Source organism: Octopus bimaculoides, chromosome 7, assembly GCF_046866305.1.
Source record: "Octopus bimaculoides isolate indiv1 chromosome 7, ASM4686630v1, whole genome shotgun sequence".
Lineage (NCBI taxonomy): Eukaryota > Metazoa > Mollusca > Cephalopoda > Octopoda > Octopodidae > Octopus > Octopus bimaculoides.
In genome coordinates this window covers 105,894,982-105,901,561 of record NC_142934.1, presented here as the reverse complement: position 1 = coordinate 105,901,561, position 6,580 = coordinate 105,894,982, and the positions used below count along the sequence as shown (strand labels likewise).

At 34.3% G+C, this 6,580-nt stretch overlaps 1 pseudogene across 1 annotated transcript in view; it reads left to right on the top strand.

The window, feature by feature from the left end:
* LOC149134875 (serine/arginine-rich splicing factor 7 pseudogene) overlaps positions 1–5,791 on the top strand; it is a 7,770-nt pseudogene extending 1,979 nt beyond the window's left edge. Inside the window, exon 1 of the transcript XR_016242710.1 lies at positions 1–5,791. This exon is cut by the window's left edge and continues 1,979 nt beyond it. The product of XR_016242710.1 is annotated as a serine/arginine-rich splicing factor 7 pseudogene (transcript).
* Positions 5,792–6,580: the final 789 nt, after the last annotated feature.

Here is a 6,580-nt window from a genome sequence, read left to right as displayed (position 1 = left end):
TTACCCTTTCTAATGTCTTAATTCTCAAATCATTTTCTCTCCCCCCCCCCCAGATTTCTAATTTACAAAAAAAAAGTTGATCAAATAGATCATTAGTTGTAAATTCCAAATTGAAAATCAGGATTTCTAATGATAGCGATATAACAATTGCTGCTCTTTTTTTTTTTTTGTAGTGGGAGTGTAACGGAGTTCTCATAGTCCTTCATATTATCCTTACAGTGTTGTGACGTTCATTTCATTCTTTAGTACATTTACAGCCTAAGTGAAGTATAAAGTATTTTTGCATCAACCGAGAATCGAAAACTAGAGCACTGCCAGCTCGCCCGAGTTCGAAGTACTCAAGTATGTTTGCTATTCTCTCGTTGGAATCGCTTCACATTTGCTGCTGATGGCACTTTAGCAATGCATGAACATCACAGCGTGCTCATTCTATTTCACCCACCCAGTAGTTGTAGCCATGTCACATCGCTTAACAATGCTGATGTCCTTGAGAAAGGCATGAATGTCATGCGATCACCTTTGCCGTTTTCATTTACATAAGGCTACGTAAGGGCTGCTCTACTAGTTCAGAGTTGATCTGGGGGCTAAACAATAACTGTCATTATGTTGAGATAAATACGCGTCAGAAATCTTCCTCCAAATATTTGTAACCTTGTGCCAATATAATAATTATCATTATCGTTGTCTTAAGAGAGCTGTGGGGTCGGAGAAATGGTTAGAGTGCCGGGCTGCTTTGGTACGTATTTCAATTCTCACACAAATTACAGGCAACTTTATCTTTCTTCCTTTTGATAGAGGGTCGCCAACATAAGTCTCTGTCATATATTTGAATCGATTAAATCGATTACTTCTTCCCTATAGATATGTGGCCAAATTTAATATATGAGGGTGGTGAAGCTTCAGATATAGAACGTCAAATTCAGCCCCCCCCCGCCCGTGTCCCCAGTATTCTTAGTTTCTGTCCTACGGGCCCAAGTTCAAATCACGCTAGGGTCGACTTTACCTTTCAACCTTCCTTGATGAAATATTAATAAATAGTGGAGTTAATTTCATTGACTTTACCTACATTCTCCCTTACAGATTTGTAGCCCTATGCTTCATTGCTGAAGTAAATTGGAAAGGAACAGCCAACAGATATTCTAAAGTTATCTTACAAATTACCTTTACGTAGTATATACGTTACAAATTACCCTTATGCGCATATACGTGTATGAGTGTTATGGACGTGTGTGTGTGTATTATATATATATATACAGACACACACATCCAACTACATTTGTAAATATGTACAAACTGATTTTCAGTGTCTAGGATACAAATATCTATCTATCAATATATATATATATATATATATATATATATATATATATGCACTCACGTAAATATTGTATGTGAAATGAATATAGACACGTTTGTTTTATATATATATATATATATATATATATATATATTATTACAAATTAAAAGGGTAAAGGACTATCAATTTATTAATTAATAAATCAATTAGCAATTAATAATTTTTACCAAGCCCATCGGTATGAAAGCACCATTATTGGTGGAGAACTTATTTAAAAGCTCATATATATTTATAAACATAATTAAGGGATCAGCAAATATTTGCTTCACCATATACCGAAGTTCAGAAATAGCAGCTAAAAAAGCTGAGAATCCCACAGATAGCATCTCTTGTAACTCACAAACGCAAAAACAAGAAAAAGCAAATATTTGCTGATCCCTTAATTATGTTTATATATATATATATGCACACACATAAATATTGTATGTGAAATGAATATAGACACGTTTGTTTTGTGTATATATATATATATATATATATATGCACACATACATACACACGTGTATGTGCAGTAGCCAGACATCAGTTTAATGGCTTGGAGCTAGCTTTTAATCACGTTATCACGTGTATATATGTTATTACGCATATACACATGCGCGCCGTGTGTATGTATATATATATATATATATATATATATATATAGTGTGTGTGTGTGCATGCATATACGTATAACCAGACATCAGTTTAAAAGCTTAGCAGTAGTTTTTAATCATATTAATTAGGTATTGTTATTAAAGTAATGGATATTTATCTAACAATAGACATCCCTATGTTTCACATTAATTGGAAAAAAAAAAAAAGAACTATGGCGCTGAATGTGTCTGAGGAGAGGGCTAGAAAATCTGTTTACAATTGAATTTAGTTGCTGCCGCCACTACTACTACTACTACTGCTGCTGCTGCTACTACTACTACTCTTGTCCTGTGTTTCTGAAGTGTGTCTTACAAGTAAATTAGAATCTCCTATTTTAGCAAAAATCAGTTTTTCTGTATCATCAGCCCGACCCAACCCAGCCTACCACCTCTTTTTCTTTTGCTTAGAATGTGGGGTATAATATTGAAATCGGGTCTCCACCTCCTTCTCTCCGTTTTTTTTTTTCTGGCGCGGAGGTTGCTGTGTTTCGTGATTGGTTGGTTGCTGCTTATCAACTGTTGACTGTCACTACATCTCAGTCAGTTCTCTGACCTATATAAATAACCCTTCCGCTCTGCTACTCCGCACTCACCCCAGTACCCATCAAGGCAATAGGTCAGGTAATTTCATGTCTGTGTTAAGAATAATAAAGAAAAGTTAGTCTGTATTAGTGTTCAGTTATGTGCAGGTCGCTCATTAATTGGAAGGGGGTTCAAACGTAGGTTTATTATTGTTTTAATTTTTTTTTGTTATTTTTAATCTCACTATTTTAGGTTCTCATCCAGCCATGGGCTGAATTTATTTTAGATTTTCTCTATGCACCACTACTCTCTTACCTCTGAGTGCAGAGATGATAAAATAAGTACCAGTTTAAAAACAGGTGTACAATTCAATGTACACGGGAAAGGAAATTAGCTCCTTCAATATAGTGCCAGCAGCTGGTTTGGAAAATAATTTGTCACCTTTCCTCTCTCACTCCTAGAAATATTCATTGTTTGCTAATCATCAAGAGCTGATTATCATACCACATTAATTTCCATCTGATTTTTCCCTCTCTTCTCTCTACACAATAAAGTTGGCTTTGTGGTATCGTTGGTCCTTTTTTAAGACGCTCATGAAAACAATAAGCTGTTGAAACTTCTTTAATCCGACAGATATGCAATTATTTCTCCTACTATACTCTTTCACCTTTTAGCAAGTAACCTTCCTTTTTTCACTAACAATGTCCTTTTCCTCCAAGATCTGTGCCACTGTCACCACTCCAAATATTACCAACGCATTTCCCTGAAAGTCAGAATATTCTCTGATTATTAAAATGTATGTTTGATCTGAACCTTTAACACCCCTATCCTACCTCTGTTGACCTAAATACCATCAATTTGAACAGGAGCAACAACGTTTGAATGGGTCTGCTCCGTTTTGGAAACTACCTTATATGCAGTGAAACTATGGAAAAGAAAAGCAGTGTTATCAAGAAGCAGTCTCACATGCAAGAGAGCCTTTTTTTTTTGTTTTGGTCTTGCCTGTTTATTTGTTCATGACAACTCCTCTTATCGATGCAGGATAGCAGTTCAATGTCAGCTGAAAATCACATCAACAGAGCCTAAACAGGGAAAGCGAGGGAGAATTCTCCTCACTCAAGATGAAACCTCATGTATGTGTGAAAGTCATCAAATAAGTCTGCATCTACAAGAACTTTCATAATAATCATTATTCTACAGTTCGAGGACTATTTTTCATCCTTGATATCTATGTATTGACAGGCTGAAGCACCAGACGTGTGTGTGTGTGTGTGAGAGAGCATATTTGGTGTCAAATTTGCTGTCTTGTTTATTTTATTGTGTGTTAGTTAATAAATCTTTCTGAGTCAGTCCTTCCTTCCTTTAGAATGGATGACACTATCACTGGATTAAACCATGGTGCTGAAAATGTGGCCAAAGATTCTTGATTGTTCATAAAGAAATAAATTGCACCTCATGCTGAACTTTATCAATATTATTATTGTGATGAGAGAGACTGGAGGCAAATGTTCATGAGAATATCCTATAACATTGTCTTGATACTTGATTTGGAACATTGAAATTTCTTCAATAATGGCCATTTTGAAATACCAAAACTTTTCATGTTATTAATGGTTCTGCTATTCATTTGTTATTTGTCAAAAGAAGCTAGAAAAAAAAAAAGACTCCTGCTTTGTAAACAGCCATTGTGCAACACTAGGTATCAGAAGAGAGAGACTGGATTTCAGTTTGAAACCATTTCATCTACTTACTATGGTTTTTAATAACTTCAATGAAGTTCTTAAATGTCACGGTCTCCTACCATTTCTTTTGAGCAAGTAACTGTAATGCTTCATAGCTCATAATAATTAATATTATGAAAGCTGGTTTTGACACAAACAAATGATAGAAAGCTGTATTCTCACATTCTAGATTCAGTTTTGCAACATTTGATTCATTCTCCTATTCTACTCTTGGCAAGATTGAGTTCTTGTTTTCCTTCGCCTCCTTCCTCAGTGATAAAGAATCTTCTGTATACCAGTAACATTGGTGGTTTTGATGAAGCAGATTTGATTGCTTATATCTAATTCTTCCCACTCCAAGAAAATATACATCACTACTATTGTCATCGCCAAAACTGCAGATGGAAATATTTATCATCTCTCCTCTTCTCACAGAAGCAGCTGAACTGAATGGGCAAGAGATTTGTAGATGTATACTCAATTTGATAAATAATCATGAAAGAATTAAATCTATTTTGAATCTCATTTCTGGTGAGAAAAGAGAGAGAAAGAACTGGGCAAGCCCATCGACCATCGTCTTCAGCATCAACTGATAATTAATAATTATACAGCAGCGACCTTATTAATATCACCTGGCATCAACTCCTCCTCCTCCTCCTCCTCCTTTCTCAATATCAGATGAGCAACTGTAATCTCAAGAACAGTGATACAATGGTAAATAAAAGGAGCTGTAGCAGCCACAACAAAACCCATTGTCATAACTGTTGTATATTCGAGCAACAGCACAATTCATTCCTATACAAGCAGAACTAATTGGCAGCAGCATCACCATCACCAACTGATTCAGTACTCTGGGCTGAAATGTGACGACAGCAGCATCGCCAACTTTTTTTTTTTTTTCCTAAAATACAGCAACAGCTGCAGCACCAACTGATCCAGCACCCTTGGTAGACAGTAGCAACACCAACATCAATACCAACACCACCACCGCCACCACCACCAACACCACCAACACCACCACCAACAACAACAGCAGCAGCAGCACCAACTGTTTCAGCTTCCTGTAGACAGTAACAACTGCAGCAGCGACTGATTCAGCCCCCAGTAGATAGAGGTGATATCTGCAGCAACAGCAGCAGCAGCAACAGCAGCACTTTGTCAAGCGTAACAGCAGCAACAGCTACATCATGCAACTTTAACTAAAACAACATCATCATCATCATCAACAACAAACAACATTAAACTAAAAACAACTCCTGGATCATTTGTGTATGTATTCTATTTCTTTTGTTCTTGTTGATGTTGATGATGTGTATAAATTGTGTTTTGTTCCTTATTCTTTGTGTGGAATTTTTTTAATGTTTTAATAATTTGTTGGTTTGAGATTAAGAAGAAAGGTAAACATATATATATATATAATCATATATATGAATAGAATATTTCTGTGATCAAAATGTCAGTGTGTACATTGCAAATAATTTTTTTTTTATGTCAGTTAATGAAAATATATGTTTAATAACAGGTATACAATAGAAATAAAGATTTTTTTAGTTGTAAAACATGTCTGTTTGTGATATTAATAGCTGAAGGATTGATTATTCAGCTATTAATGAAAAGTATTTAGTACTCTGCAGATTAGCTTTGAATTTGCTTGCTTAATATTGCTTTCAATATATATATATATGTGTGTGTGTGTGTGCAAGCAACAATTATTTTAATTGTTCATAAAGACAGAAATAATGTAAGTATATAAGTTTAACTGCACAATTACTTTTTGATCACCCTGCCTATGTTTGTGTGTGTGTGTGTGTATATACATATATGTATACATGCACACACGCGTGTATATATATATATATATATATATATATATGAAATAGGCATACTGTAAGTATTACGTATATTCACATAAATGTATGTATATATAAATAAAAGCGCACATTATTACATCTATACACATTTGTTTGTGTGTATGTATATATATATATATATATATATATGCACACATACATGCATACATACACATCCACACTATGTATTATGTGTATACACATACATGTGTGTGTGTGTGTGAGAAGAATGTTAGTAAAACATGTATGTGTGTGTATGTACAATGTGACCAAAAGTTTCCATACAAAAGAAATTATAAACAAAATGGCATGTATTTTATTTCTTCTGATTCTAATAATGATTAACTAGAGAATGTGTTAGTTTGCCTAGTTTTTAAGGAAAATACATGATTTTTTTTCTTCTGTTTATTATTCTTGCTTTTTTTTTTTTTTTTTTTTTTTTGCTTAATAATTGTATGTTTAAATATTGTTTGTTATGGTAAATATAATTGAATACAA